Here is a 14,756-nt window from a genome sequence, read left to right as displayed (position 1 = left end):
GGCTAGGACTTAATTCCTTGCAGCGCCGGAGGATAAGGGGTGATCTTATGAAGGTGTACAAAATTATGAGAGAAATAGATAAGGTAAATGCAGTCTTTTGTCCAGAGTATAGAGAACCAGAGGATATAGGTTTAAGGTGAGGGGGGAAATATTTAAATAGGAATCCGAGGGTAACTTTGTCACACAAAGGGTAGTGGGTGCATGGAACGAGCTGCCGGAGGAAGTAGTTGAGGCATATACTATCACAACATTTGGATAGGTACATGGATAGGATAGGTTTAGAGGGATATGGGCCAAATGCAGGCAGGTGGGACTAGTATAAATGGGGCATATCGATGTGGCTATTAAGTTTGCCATCTTTAAGCTGGGAGTAGAAGGTTTGTTTTGGTAGAGCTCGTCTTCCATCAGAACAACATGACTGACCCATCTTAGTTGGTTCTTGATGGCAAAGGCTTTGATGCTAGATGTTTTTGCTTCATTCAGCATGCTGACGTTAGTTCTTCGGTCTTCCCAACTGATATTTAAGCTGCTTCGAAGACATCGTTGATGGAACTTTTCAAGTGTTTTCAGATGGTGTCGGTATGATGTCCAGGTTTCTGATGCATTCAGGAGCATTGGAATCACCACTGCCTTGTACACTAACATTTTGGTGTCTATTCGGATACCACAATTTTGAAAGACTCGTTCGAAGACGTCGAAAAGCTGTTCCAGCACACTTAAGACGATGTTGGGTCTCGTCATCAAGGTCGACATTGGAGGAGAGTTGACCAAGTTACGGAAAGTGATCCACATTTTCCAGGGTTGTTTCACCAAGTTGAATTGACGGTTCTTTCCGATTTGTCTCAGTTGGTGGCAATTGGTAGATAACCTGAGTCTTCTTGGAGTTGATGGTAAGTCCAAGTTTCCTGTATGCACCGTTGAAGGCAGTCAGAATCTGTTGCAGATGATTTTCGGAGAGAGCTGCAACACAGTTGTCGTCTGCTTATTGGAACTCGAGCTCATAGATGTCTTAGTTTTGGATTTGAGATGGGCAAGATTGAAAAGTCTGCCATCTGTTCTGTAGACAATTTAAATTCCTGGGGGTAGGTCATCCTGGATGATGTGGATGGTTGTCGCAAAGAAGATGGTGAACAGTGTTGGGCAATCACACATCCCTGTTTCACTCCTGACCTGACTTGAAACGGCTCACAGTTGCTGTTGCTGGCCATGACTGTGTCAAGCATGTCATCGTGGAGGAGTCTCAGGATACAAATGTACTTTTCAGGACATCCAAAGGTAGATAGGACGTCCCATAAGAGTTCCCTTTATACCGAGTCGAAGGCCTCAGTGAGGTCGATTAATGCCATGTACAAAGGTTGAAGTTGTTCACAACATTTTTCTTGTAGTTGACGCATTGTGAAGATCATGTCGGCTGTTCCATTTGATGGTCTAAAACCGCTTGTGTCTCTGGAAGGATCTTCTCGGCTAAAGGCTTGAGTCGGATGTTCATGATACGAGCGAGGACTTTGCCTGCTGTTGCTAATAGGGAAATTCCACGATAGTTTCCGCAGTCAGATCGAACGCCTTTCCTTTTGTAGATTGGTGAGTCTCTAAAATCTCTCGGTACGTCTTCATTTATACATATCTTGATGAGGTTGATGCAGTTGGTAATGGAGCAGGTTTAGCTCCAATTTTGTAGACCTCGCACATCAGTTGGTATTGGCAAGTTGAGCTGAAGGCCTGTTTCCATACTGAATTACTATAATTAACTGGATCTCAGTAGGGGACTGGAGCAGGTGTATACTTTCTCATCATTCATTCAACTGCTTCCTGTTAGAAAAAAATCATATTGCCAGTAGGAAAATGATCAATGCTATGTGTATGCTATAATTAAATAAATTCATCAAGTGCCCAATAACTTTTATATGTTACTGAAAATAGTAAATATGTAATGGGAAATTACCTATCAAAAAATTACTATCAAAGATTTCACTAGTTTACGGCAGCATGATAAATAATCCAAAGTCTATGGCAAATAAGCAAGGGAAGCTATGTTCATATCCTATGATGGCAGGTTAAAATTTGGATCCAGTTTAAAAAAAATCAGTAAATAAAAATTCACTATCAATATTGGCCGTCCTAGGGCTACGAGCCCCCAACTTGCGGACTCCCCTGCATGCTCCCATATTATTATTCAAAACTCCAACGTACGTCTCCTCTTACTGACGGGGGTAGGTTACAACTCAATGATATGAAAACTGAATTCTCCAATTTTAGGTAACATCTATCTAATCCTCCAAACCCGTCCCTCCACCTCTTTCTCCTCAAGAGTACCACACCCCCCTCCCTTTCCTGTGCCCTACCTCGACTCCCACTTAATTTTCCCCTCCAGCCTCCTCCCCCCCCCGCCCCCCGCTACTTTCCTCTGACTTCACAATCTTAAAACCCGTCTCACACCTTCTGTTCTTTTCTCTGGCCTTTGATCCAACCACCTGCCTATCACCCCCCCCCTCCCTCACACACACCCTCGTCTATATTGACCTATTACCTGCCATTCTTTGCCCTGACTCTCCTCTTTTCCAGCTTTCTTCTCCCCCACTACAATCAGTCTGAAGAAGGGTCTCGACCCGAAACATCACCTATTCATGTTCTCCAGAGATGCTATCTGACCTGCTGAGTTACTCCTTTTATGTCCTTTTGGCAAAACTAGTTTCCTCTCTCTCTCTCTCCACTTCTAGACATTGTTCTTTCTCATTAGTCTCATGTGCTTTCTATGCCATTCGCTACAATACTGTGGAGATATGGTTAACATATTGAGTGATGTTTGGGTAGTTTGGATAAAATTGACTTATGTAAAAATGGAATGGGTTTGTTACCTGGGCATTGCCTGTAGGAGCAACCATGAACTAGTGGATTGCTATAAAATGGTAGCTGGTGCACTGGAGCGATGCTAAGAACATAACAAATATAAATACGAACAGCCTCATCTGCCCTTAGAGCTTGCTCATGGTTGACCATTGCTTCAGCACTGTCAGTGTGGAGTTTGTACGTTCTCCCTGTTTCCTCCAAATGCTCCAGTTTCGTCCCATATCCCAAAGAACATGCGGATTTGTAAGTTAATTGGCCGCTGAGTGGATGCGACAGTAGGATAACATAGATAACATACAACTAGTGTGAACGTGATCGGTGGTCGGCGTGGACACTGCAGGCCGACGGGCTTGTATCACTAAACTAAACCATCATTCTACACTATCTCCACACCCCTTAATTTGAATGACCCTCCACACCCCTCTTGGACTGGGGATTCCAAAAGTTCATTATCTTCTGGATGAAGAAATCTCTGCTCATCCCAGACATTTTACCTTTTATTCTGGGATTGTGACCACTTGTTCTTGACTTTTTGGCCATGGAATAACATCTTCCATGCATCCAGCCTTTCAAATCCCACAATTTTCAAGAAAGTCTCATTTTTCAAAAACACAATAGGATACAGGCCAAGTGTACACAATCTCATGCATACATCAAACCCAGCATTCCTGGAACCAGTCTAGTGAATCTACGTCCTACCAAAGTTGTCCAGGTAAACCCTCCAGATTTATTGAAAGAATAAGCAAACCAATATCAGGGTTCTTTCCCAGGCAAGCGTTGCCTGCGCCATGACCCTGATTACACTCATTCTCAACACCCGACTCCTGAAGCAGATATGCTATACCAAGATCTGATATGCAAGAAATTAAAGCTTAACAGAGTTTCAAGGATCTGAAAATCTCCTTGAAAAAGTGCAACATCCCTAACGATCCTTGGGAATGTCTGGCCCATGACCACTCAAAATGGACAGGATGACACAGAAACCCGAAGTAAATAGCAGGAGGAACTTGCTTCCTTCCAAATGCTCATAAATCAAGCAATCCCTGCTTTGTCTGTGGCAGATTGTGCAAGTCTCGTGAAACTAGAGTTGTAGCAATCATACCTACTCCCAAGAGGCAGCCCAAGAAGACACTTTCACCAATGTTCTTTAGGGAGGGGAACCCAGTTTGCTCACCAAGTGAGTCCAGATACAAGCCAATTTTGTGGGCCTTCAGTTGTCCGCTGATGTTACCTGGTAGGCTGTTCAGCTGTATCAACCATTTCAAAGAAAGTTGTTGTAATTGGAGAGATAGGCCCACACCATCCTCTCACGGCTGACAGGACTTGGGTATGAACGTTATCCTTGCAAGCCTTTCTACTGTAAAAAAATAGCAATTCAGAGAGCTCTGCTCATGATCAGTTAGCTATTACGTCATCTGTCAGGAAAGTATGTGGAACTGACCTTAGAACTTAGAACTTTGCTGGGAGAATGCCAAAAGCTCCATCAACCTGAACTAGTTCAGAAGAATGCGTGCACTATTGGGCAGTTAACTACATAAAGCATGTAAATTAATTTAAATCACACACTAACCTTCTACATGTTAAGGAATACAAGCTGCATTTAGACTCTTGTAGTTTCAGTATTATTCTGATGAAATATCAAATGATTAGGGAGATCAGAGCTGGTTTCTGTATGAAGGTTCTTGTTGGCTTCTCATGCAGGTTTATCAGTATCAATTAGCAAGGGCCAAATATCTAATTTATTTGTTGTAATATGAACCATTTGTTAGCAATATATTTGTTAGCTATATATTTTGAGCTGAAGTTCAAAGTCCAATCAAACAGCAATAGAATTCTAGTCCAACGGATACGGTACATAAATAAATTAAAGATTTACTTATCAATAAAAAGAGGCATTGTACCAGGTTGAATTAGCATAGGGTTGATAAGACTGGTGATAAGATATAATATTTCACTGCCTCACCCTATAACGATTGTTATTTTCTCTGGAAATGCTCAGCAGGTCAGAGCAGTAAAGAGAAACTGAGTTAATGCTTCAGGTCAAAATATTAATTCTGTTTCCCGCTCCACAGTTGCTGCCTGACCGGATGTGAGTCAACTGCCAGCCCATCAGCCGTGAGTCAACTGCCAGCCCATCTGTGGCCTACCTGAAACCACTCATTTCGGCCCACAAGTTTCCTGTTAGCCCAGAAACCAGTCCCTTTTGCCCCAAATGCCCATTTTAGCCCAGGAGGAGCATTTTGGCCCAAAAAGGCCAGGAAAAGTCCACAAAAAGTGCCTTTCACTGAGATTCCACTCAGATGTTTTTAAGTCCCTTCGGCTCATCGGGCATGTGCTAGCCCAGGAGGAGTCCATTTGGCCCATCAGTAAGTATTCCCCCTGTAACCGAGCTGCCAGCCCACCAGCCCTGAGTGACTGAGCTGCCAGCCCACCAGCCCTGAGTGACTGAGCTACCAGGCCTGAGTGACTGAGCTGCCAGGCCACCAGGCCTGAGTGACTGAGCTGCCAGCCCAAGAATCCATTCGACCCACATTGTCCATACTAGCCCTCAGGAAACCAGTCCCTTTGGCTCACAACACCCATACTAGCGCTCCAGAAAGCCCACCATCGCGGAGCTGGGGCTGCGGGCGGCGCTGGATAGAGTTGCCGGGGTCGGAGCTACAACCGGCGCCGCCCGCGGCCAGACACCCGCAGCCTCAGCTCCACGATGTTGGGAGTCGGCGGCCACAGTGCTCCGGAGCTTACTGCACGGCGACCCGGTAAGGCATTGCCCGTTCCCCGCCTCTCCTACCAGGTAGGGGACTAAGTATTAAAGTTTCCCCCTTCACCCCCCCCCCCCCCCTTCACATAAAAGCCCTCCAAACTAACTGACCAACATTTAAGCAATGATTTACAGATGTTTAAGTGTCTCCCCGGTCTCCGGGGAGGAGGCAGCCGCTACAGTAGTACAGACCTGGGTTGACCGTGGGTCGTTTCGGGTCAAGTTTGGCGCCAAACGCGAGCTTTGGTGTGCAGACGACATCCTGGAAAAAATGTCCGGTTTTCGGAGCTTTTCGGTTTCCGGAACTCCGGATAAAAGGTTGTACACCTGTAGTTAAAATTGGAAAAAGTAATGTTTTAGAATTAGAATTTAGAATTAGATTCCTTTCGGTCTGAATGAAATTATGTTGCCTGCAGTCATACACAGAATCAATAATAACAAAACATACAATAAACACAAATTAAACATCCACCACAGTGAGTTCACCAAGCACATCCTCACTGTGATGGAGGCAAAGTCTTAGTCTCCGTCTCTTCCCTCCTTGTTCTCCCTCTGCGTTGAGGCGATCGATCCAGGCCGAAGATGCCATCCTCCAGTCCAGCGGACCTCCATGGTGATGTCGCCGCCGCCGAAAGCCGGAACGCCGTCTCCGCTCCGAGACAGCCCGCCACAGCATCAGCTCCGGGCTGCCGCCCCAGCTCCGGGTCCCACAGTCTCCGCTCCGGGCAGCCGTCCCAGCTCCAGGCCGCTGCCCCAGCTCCGGGTCCCGCAGTCTCAGCTCCGAGCCCCGCTGCATCAGCTCCAGGCCGCCGCCGAAAGCCTGGTTCATACCTTTGGGTTCTATGCTAGTCATGCAGAACATGAGGTAATGTTTCTCCAGAGTCACCAGATGATGTAGATGAGGTTAGAGAAGGTGTCAGTGAACCTCTGTCTAAAATGGAAGGACTGCTGGGTCCCTGGATAGATGCAAGAGAGGAGGCATAGGGATGAGTGTTACATCTCCTGCAATCGCAGGCGAAAGTATCCGGGGACGGTGTGGTTTAGGTGGGAAGGGATGAGTGAACCAAGGAGTTGCGGAGGGAGCAATCTCTACAGAAGACCGAAAGGGCTGGGGATGGAAGGATGATGGGTGATGGGATCACGTTGGAGGTGGCGGAAATGTCGGAGAATGATATGTTGACTGCGGAGGCTAGTGGGGCGAAAGGCAATGATCAGGTGAACTCTATCCTTGTCTGTGGGGATAGGGAGCGAGAGCAGAACTGCAGGACAAAGAGAAGACACGGGTGAGCGATCTATCTATGACAGCAGAGGGGAAACCACGTTCACTAAAGAAAAGAGGACATCTCCAGTTTGCATGTGGCCTCAGATGTTCTGGAATGGAGCAGATCTTTGTAAGAACAGAGAAATTGAGAGGAGACGATAGGGTAGGCGATAAGTGTCTTTCTGATGAAATGCCATTGACCAGATGTTGCCTGGCCTGTTAAGCGTTTCAACATTGCTTATTGGTATCTAAGATGTTTGTTGTCCTCAGCAATCAGCATATGATGATTTTACCGCTGAGCATTGAGAAACTCTCATGCCGATATCAATTAAATCACTTCATTAGTGGGCTTAGTAACATGATTGTTTCCAAAGTAAATGGTGCCACTTTTACAACATTTCATGCAGAAAAGTGTTTTCTTACTCTTACCCACACTAAATAATTTCCCAACGAGTCCCCCTAGAGAATGCAAGCTTGTAGCGATCATGGCCATATTCTATAATTGGCCAAACCAACAATAGATTGCACTGTGATTTACTCAGATCCCAGACCTTTCATGCAATCCAAGAAAGATCATGCAATCCAAGAAAGACATTGACAGAATGAACAATGCAGTGTGTTTCTGGATGTGGACTTAGTAGGCCAATGATTTTTTTGCTCTCTTGGAAAATATAATTGTTAAAAACAAAATAACCTGCATTTATAAACTGGTGACACAAGGAACTGCAGATGCTGGTTTACAAAAAAAGACACAACGTGCTGGAGTGACTCTGCTTGTCTTGCATTTATACACTGCTGATAACGACTGAAAGTACTTCACAGGTATAATTAACAAACAAAATTTGGTAATGAAACACTTATTAGGGCAGCTTGGTCAAAGGTTTTAAAGAGCATAATTTTAAAAATGCAGAGGTTTTAGGGAGAACATTCTAGACCTTGGGGTCAAGACCTTGAAGCTGCCAAAAGGACTGAAATAAGGAAAGCTAATATATTAAAAAAAACTGTTAATGTTAGTGATCTTGCAAACATTCCTCTTTTTGCAACTATGAATAGTTCCTGACACCATCACTGTAATGGATGAAATGTCCTTTCCCTGATTTCTCCACTACTGCACAAATTGCCAACATTTTGTTCTTGTTATCACAGACACCACTATGTGTGACAATGGAGGTGGTGTCATTTAAATTCATAAAACTGATTTGGACATGGATTTTAAAGCAATACTAAAATAATATTTAATTGTATTTCTGACAATTAGAAATAAATTTAAATGATGTATTTCCAGTTGACAGTATTGAATGAATTGAGAAGATTCAAAGGATTAACATGCTTTCACATCAAAGGATGTATCTTGTTACAGAACATGACAAAGCGATGTTATTCATTCATCTATCAGGGCAGAGCATACCACAAGAGGAATATTACCAGCCCAAGTATTTCCCTTCAGGATACAATGTCCAATGATGAAATAATAAACATACATTGCACTGTTTCTGAGTGGAAGAGTTCAGTAAGCAGAACCACATTGATGCCACCAGTTGGCAAATCATGCAATTCATCAGCTCAATCAATGCCCTTTGTCAATGAACTTATGACTTTAACCAAACGCCAACCTCTGCTAATACTTGGGCCAGTCACCTGAATATAAAACAAGTGTACTTTGATTTTCTGTAGTGGCGGGTCATGAAAAATTAAGATCAAGAGCACGTTATGTGCTGTTTACCTTGTAAAATTGGGAATTTAGTAAAATTCAATATTATGACAGGCAGGAATGGTTCTGTAGATGTACAGATACAGGTTCTACAGGTGTACAGATAATCAACCTCCAAGACTTTAGTATGAGGAGTTTCCTGATACTACGATTAGTTCAGTTTGTTGATTCAATGCAAAGACATCAAAAGTCAAAGGGATAGCTCCTGGCAGCATACCCAATGCAACTATTGATCCATTATCTGAAGGATACCTCTTAGAACTTGTTAATAATATCTAATGCAGCATGTGATAACCGGTTGATCAATGATATTGCAGTTGCTTAAAAAGAGTATTCTTCATTAACTGCTTTTGTCAAAGAACCCACGCACTCGTCTCCAATAATCAAATATTAATGCTACTCAGGTTGATTTAAATCTCAATCTCAGGGCATAACCTTTCTCTTATGGTGGTGGGAGGGAAGCCCTGATGCTCTTTTGTAAGATATTATGAAAGGAGAAGCCAATCATTATGTGTGCAAGTTATTTGGACCATTACTTCCAGGCAGTGTTGTAGAAACAATTGTTGAATTGTCAACAAGAGAGATTGAGTGTTGCATTGTCACACATGCTTGAAGCAATTTTCACTGAAAATTGCTTTTGGTATGAAAGATGTAACCAATGTGGCACCTTAAGTGGCAACATTGGTTTTGGCCTCTAATTAGCATCTGACAAAGGAGTTGTAAACTTCATATGAAATACTTGCCCAGAGGCTTACTAAACCACGAGTGACAACTTAAAATGCCTGCTGATGCTCATTAAAGAGACTGCATCTTATTTTGACGACAAACACTTCAACTAATGCTCTCTCTCAAATGTGATCAATTGTTTTAGTGTAAACACACCACTGATTGTGATTTCAAGTGCTCTTTCAATGGATACCCTCCATTACATGGTCACTCCGTGAGACGTGAGGAGACATTAACGAGATTGGAAATGTTTTCTGAACTTTGACAAAAATTCACTAATGCTGAGGTGTCACTGGTCCCTCATGATTTTATAAATCTACATAAGGTCATGTTGTATGTTATGACTGCTTTATTCTTAAAGAGTTGTGTGAAATTGAACATTCTGCTATCATCAATGAATATCCATCCTTGTGAGACGATGGAAGGAAGATCATTGATGAATCAGTGGGACATGGTTGTGTCCAGGACACTATTCTGAGGAACCCCTGCAGTAAACCCCTGACTGACATCCAACAACCACAACATTAATCTGAAGTAAAATCCTGACCTGAAATTATATTTTTCCATGTTTAGTGCATAACCAACTGCGTTCTTTCAGCACTTTTTGTTTTGCTCATGATCCCAGCATCTGCAATCTCTTATGAGCCCAACCATTTACAAGGCATACGTTGGGAATGTCATGGAACACTGAAAACCGAAAGAAGCAACAGATGCAGGAAATCTGAAATAAACACAGAAAAGGTAAAGCAACAGCAGGTTGAAAACCCTTTGTCAGAATGTCCATGACAATCAAGAGGTTCAGCCTGATCCTGGACAATGCAGCCAACTTGATTGGAACTCCATATTCATTGCATCTACCCCTCTAAGCAAAACAAAGCAGGCTGATAAATGACCTGGCAGATGTTATGAGATGCATGGAATGGGTAGATAGTCGGAAATGGTTCCCATGGCAAGGTTATCAAAAACAAGTGGGCTAAGGTTTTAGGTGAGTGGAAGGTTTAAAGGCAAGTTGAGGGAATTATTTAAATACACACACACACACACAGTGTAGGCATAGTGGTGCAGAGGTAGAGTTGTTGCCTTACAGCGCCAGAGACCTAGGTTCAATCCTGACCAAGGGTGTTGTCTGTAAAGAGTTTGTACGTTCAGCCTGTGACGGCATGGGTTTTCTCTGGCTGCCTCCCACACTTCAAAGACATACAGGATGTAGGTTATGACTGTAGGTTAATTGGCTTCTGTAAATTGTCCCTAGTATGCAGGATAGTGCTAGTGTGTATGGGGTGACCGTTGGTCAGCGCAGACTTGGTGGACCAAAGAGCCTGTTTTCACACTGTATCTCTAAAGTCTAAAGAATGGTTGATATCATGAATGTTCTGCCAGGGGTGGTGGTGGAAACAGACGCAAGCACTACATTTATGAGGCAGACACAGAGCGCTGGAGTAGCTCAGCTGGTCAGCAGCATATCAGGAGAACATGGATAGGCAATGCTTTGGGTTGGGACTCTTCTTCAATCTGAAGAAGGGTTCTGACCCAAAACTTCATCTATCCATGTTCTCTTGGGATGCTGTGCTGCGCTAGTTCTCTATGTCTTTTGTAAACCAGCATCTGCAGTTATTTGTTTCTAGGTTTATGAAGCATTTAGACAAGCACTTCAGTAGGAAAGGCATAGGGTACGATCCTAATGCAGGCAAATGGGATTAGTATAGATGGTCAAAGGGTCAGAATTAACCAAATTACATATCTGTGTCATACACCCCTAATTCTAAATAGTGGCTATGCACCGGTGTAACTCAGCAATTCAGGCACCATCTCTGCAGATCATGGATAGCTGACGTTTCAGGTCAGTACGAGAAGGGTCCCAACCCAAAACGTTAGCTATCCATGTTCTCTTTAGATGATGCCTAACAAGCTAAGTTAATATAGCACTTTGAGTTTTTTTTGGGAAACCCAACAGAATCTGCAATTCCTTTTATCTCTCTATACAGCCACTGTTGTAATGTAAAAAATAGATCACTGCACAAACAATAATTTGGTTAGGATCAAAATGCCAATTTATCTATTGCAGAATATTTTTCTTGTAAGGATTAGTTAAACATTTGATGTCTGCAACTTCTTCCTCTCACATGGTAACAATCCAAGCGGCTCTACATGAAAAAAATCATAATGGCCAATCAGAAATGAAATGTTTTGCCTTCTCTACAGCCTCCATTGTTTGCAATAGAGGATAATAAACTAGTGTCCCGGCATTATTAAAGCTTTTAGATTTACAGATAATCATAGAAATCATGTTTTATTGTACTGCGGCATTCTCTGAAACACTGAAAATTTAGATTTTTCAGGATTGAGCACCATAATTATTTTCATGATAGAAATGAATTACCAAGTAAAAGAAATGGGCTTAAAGTTACTTTTTTTTAAACTTAAAAAATTCTGTGTCATACACAATTATGGATAAGTAAAAAGTTATAGTTCTCAAAAATTACCAGCCTGAAATATCGTGAGGCCTTTGTGACCTAACAAGGCGCCGTATGATAGTAACGGATTTTTTTTGGGTGGAGTGATTATTTCTGTAAAAACCTCTCCACCCCCCATTAATTTTTTTTCCAAGTTTTATTATACTGCATTTTCAAAGTAAGGCAAGATATTATAAACAGTTGCTTGGAAAATTTACGATAAAGACAGAGTTAAAATAACTTCCGACAAACTTTTAAAAATATTTCCAAACATCGGTGCAGAATAGTTCTTTGTCGTAGTTGCATCGCTTCCATTACATCGACGAATACATATTGGTTGCAGGAAGGCTTCGCCTGAGAACTGCAATCGGGAATGGGGGGGATGGGAGATCAGACGAGCCATGTCTCATTTAATGCATTATTTATCGTTATTCTGGATCAGGGAAAATAGGAGAATAAAGTCTGCCAATCGAAAGAATGTTGCACAATGCCGCACCCGAAGTGCAAAAGCTTTTCTTTTGCAATCAGCTGGTGAAATTCCAACGGGATAATCCAATGCTTTGTTCCGCGCACGTGGATTGTGTGATGATTCGAGCCCCCTTGCAGTGTTAGTAGGGGAATTATGTTCGTATTTGTGCGTGTCGATGTGCAGTTATGCGACAGTAAATGAGCGTTGTAAAAACATCTGAAACTAAATATTACGGACCATTCTTTGGTGGGGATAATCTGCACGGAGTAGCCCAAAGCTATTGCGGAAAAAAATGTATACAACACTAAGCGTACAATCCATTGTAAACCATGCAATCAATGTGATTCCTTCCTAAATTGAGTGCTATAATATGGAATGCATATAATTAATAAGTATAGGCGGGCGCTGTTATCCACATTAACTTGAAGCATTTGGAAAACCGATTGGTGAAACCCTTCCCCCACCTAGCTTTTGCACGTTGGCCACTTACCATTGCTCGGGCCGCGGGAGCGCGCCCGCGTGACTCAGCACACTGACGTCATTCACCACCAAAAGGGGAAACAAAAAGAAATTCTTCCGCCTCTGCAGCGAGTCCCTCTTCCTCACCCCCTTCTTCTTGGAAATCACGTTTCTCTCCATCTCTGCAGGTGCAGCGTAATCAACGTGCCCCAGCCTTTTAGACCACGCTCAAATACATATTAACGATGAGTCCATTTGTCTGTGGCACCAATTTCGCGTCTCGTTCATTCAAAAATATAAAGGCTAATTCCTAGAGAATTTAGCCTTCAATCTATCTATCGTTAGGGGCGTGGAAAGGAATCTGTCTTGTTTAATAACTAAATTGCACATTTAACAGGCAGCCTGATCGGACAATAAAGTTAAAAGTCCAGGACATCGTTAACAGATATCAGCAAAAATAAAACAGATATCTTTAATATTAATATGTGCAGGATTAATTCCACTATTAAACTATGGCAATGTGTGTAGTTAGTTATTGATAGTTGTGCAGTTTGTTATTATTTTCCCTGTGACCACAATTTCACTTGATGGTGAGAATCTAAATGGCAAATATTATAAGTCCAATGGGCCAACAAAAATAATTGTTCTTAATTCACAGTGAGCTTTAAATGTTGATTATATATTTGCTGAGAGGTACACGTAGTACACTGCATAACTGGCATAAGATTGACACTGTACATCTTTAAAGAAGATTTCCCAAATGTTTACATTTACAAAATGTGGAAGCCTAGAAATACATTTCATATTCAGCAATATTTAAAATACATTTGGACAGGTGCATGGATAGGAATGGTTGAGAGGGGGATATGGACCAAATGTGGGCAAGTGGGACTAGTGTGGATGGGCCATGTTAGTTGGCATGGGCAAATTGGGCCAAAGAGTCCAAGCTGTATCACTCTCTGAATCTAATTATAGATATATGCGTAATTGCTCCTTGTTACGTTAATATATTGTAATACATAATTTCCATTGACCAGTTTCAATTGTTTTTGTGTGGTTAAAATGTATTCACTGATGATTTATTTATTTCCAAGGTGTCTTAAAATAGTGATACATCTTGAGCTGAAAAGTTCACCAGGCAAACAAGTCAAAATTATCAGGAAATATTGTCATAGTTCAAATAATGACATAAGGATATCATTCAATAGTTCCTGTGTTATTGAAATTTAAATTTGAACTTAAAAATGCAAAGTTTTCTTCAGTATTCAAACAGAATGGACATTGCCCACCTGTGTTTTGTTCATAAAAAATGGATTAAGCATTGTTTGCCAACTCCTCCTACCTGGCAAACTGTCTACTCTGAAACATCAGCAAAGAGATGCTTAGTTCATTGTCACATATAACAAGGTACAGTGAAAAGCTTTTTTGTTGTGTGCTATTCAGTCAGTGGAAAGACTATACAGTACATGATTACAATCAAGCCGTCCACTTATAAAGTCAACCCTAGTCACCAATAGCCCAACTCACCAAAATCCTGGGGTTTACGATTGACTGGAAACTAAGCTCAACCAGCTGCATAAAAACTATGATATATGAGCAGGCCAGAGGGTTACGTGCTTGTGGTGGGTGACTGACATCCTGACAACTCGCCCAAGTGATTACAACTCCAACAACTTTCAAGAAGTTTGATACCATACAGCACAAACCACCTGATTTATTCATACCATCAACCACCCTAAATACTCATTCCCTCCATCACTGGTTGTTTGTACCATCTACAAAATGGATTGCAGTTACTTTCTTCAGCTACTCTGACATCGCTTCCCAAACCTGGAACATCAAGAATAGCGATGCAGCAGGTGCATGGAAACATCACTACCTGCAGGTTGCTCTTCAAGTTGCACACACCATCCTGATATGGAAGTATATCACCCATCCTTCATTGCTTCTGGGTCTAAATCTAGGAATTTCCGACATAACAGCATTGCGCAAATTTCTTCCCTCATAGTGGCTCAAGAAACGACTCACAGCCACCTTCCAAAGAGCAATTAGAGATGGGCTGAACGGGT

General features: G+C 42.2%; 1 long non-coding RNA gene across 1 annotated transcript; it reads right to left on the bottom strand.

The window, feature by feature from the left end:
* Positions 1-350: 350 nt before the first annotated feature.
* On the bottom strand, positions 351-13,176 carry LOC129703351 (uncharacterized). The gene is made up of 3 exons (XR_008724547.1): positions 12,719-13,176; positions 5,801-5,935; positions 351-1,809 (listed from the first exon to the last, which is right to left on the bottom strand). It is a non-coding gene; the product is annotated as an uncharacterized LOC129703351 (long non-coding RNA).
* Positions 13,177-14,756: the final 1,580 nt, after the last annotated feature.

The sequence above is a fragment of the Leucoraja erinacea genome, chromosome 14 (genome assembly GCF_028641065.1).
Source record: "Leucoraja erinacea ecotype New England chromosome 14, Leri_hhj_1, whole genome shotgun sequence".
NCBI lineage: Eukaryota > Metazoa > Chordata > Chondrichthyes > Rajiformes > Rajidae > Leucoraja > Leucoraja erinaceus.
The sequence above is the reverse complement of the archived record's forward strand: the minus strand, read 5'-3'. Positions and strand labels throughout refer to the sequence as shown.